Here is a 1697-nt window from a genome sequence, read left to right on the forward strand (position 1 = left end):
TGTTCAAACCTTCAAACAAAAGATGGTGAATCCCTCTATGAAGTTTGGGAAAGATACAAGCAGCTGACCAAAAGATGTCCATCTGACATGTTTTCAGAATGGACCATATTAGATATTTCTATTATGGTCTCTCTGAATTTTCGAAAATGTCATTGGACCATTCTGCAGGTGGATCTATTCACCTGAAGAAAACGCCTGAAGAGGCTCAAGAACTCATTGACATGGTTGCAAACAACCAGTTTATGTATACTTCTGAGAGGATTCCGTGAATAATGGGGTACCTCAGAAGAAAGGAGTTCTTGAAATTGATGCTCTGAATGCCATATTGGCTCAGAACAAAGTGTTGACTCAACAGGTCAACATGATCTCTCAAAATCTGAATGGATTGCAACATGCATCTAACAGTACTAGAGAGGTAGCTTCTGAAGAAGCTTATGATCCTGAGAACCCTGCCATGGCAGAGGTTAATTACATGGGTGAACCTTATGGAAACACCTATAACTCATCATGGAGAAATCATCCAAATTTCTCATGGAAGGATCAACAAAAACCTCAACAAGGTTTTAACAATGGTGGACGCAACAGGCTAAACAATAGTAAGCCATATCCATCCTCTTCTCAGCAACAGACAGAGAACTCTGAACAAAACAATTCTAATTTAGCCAATATAGTCTCTGATCTGTCAAAAGCCACCTTCAGTTTCATGAATGAAACAAGATCCTCCATTAGGAATCTGGAGGCACAAGTGGGCCAGCTGAGTAAGAAAGTTATTGAAACTCCTCCCAGTATTCTCCCAAGCAATACAGAAGAGAATCCAAAGGAGAGTGCAAGGCCATTGACATAGTCAATATGGCCGAATGCACAAGGGAGGAGGAGGACGAAAATCCTAGTGAGGAAGACCTCCTGGGACGTTCCTCAAGCAAGAAGGAGTTTCCTACTAAGGATCTTGAGGAATCTGAGGCTCATCTAGAGACCATAGAGATTCCATTAAATCTCCTTCTGCCATTCATGAGCTCTGAAGAATATTCATCCTCTGAAGAGAATGAAGATGTGACTGGAGAGCAAGTTGCTCAATATTTAGGAGCTATCATGAAACTGAATGCCAAGTTATTTGGTAATGAGACTTGGGAAAGTGAACCTCCCTTGCTCATTAGTGAACTAGATACTTGGATTCAGAGAACTCTACCTCAAAAGAAACAAGATCCTGGCAAATTCTTAATACCTTGTACCATAGGCACCATGAGCTTTGAAAAAGCTCTATGTGATCTTGGGTCAGGGATAAATCTTATACCACTCTCTGTAATGGAGAAGCTGGGAATCATTGAGGTACAACCTGCCTTGTTCTCATTACAACTGGCAGACAAGTCATTGAGACAAGCTTATGGATTAGTAGAGGACGTGCTAGTAAAGGTTGAAGGCCTCTACATCCCTACTGATTTCATAATCCTAGACACTAGGAAGGAAGATGATGAATGCATCATCCTAGGAAGACCTTTCCTAGCCACAGCAGGAGCTGTGATAGATGTCAACAGAGGTGAGTTAGTCCTTCAATTGAATGGGGACTACCTTGTGTTTCAAGCACATGGCCATCCCTCTGTGACAAAAGAGAGTAAGCATGAAGAGCTTCTCTCAGTTCAGAGTCAAGAAGAGCCCACACAGTCAAACTCTAAGTTTGGTGTTGTGAGGCCACAACCAAA

Source organism: Arachis stenosperma, chromosome 4, assembly GCF_014773155.1.
Source record: "Arachis stenosperma cultivar V10309 chromosome 4, arast.V10309.gnm1.PFL2, whole genome shotgun sequence".
In the NCBI taxonomy this organism is placed as follows: Eukaryota; Viridiplantae; Streptophyta; class Magnoliopsida; order Fabales; family Fabaceae; genus Arachis; species Arachis stenosperma.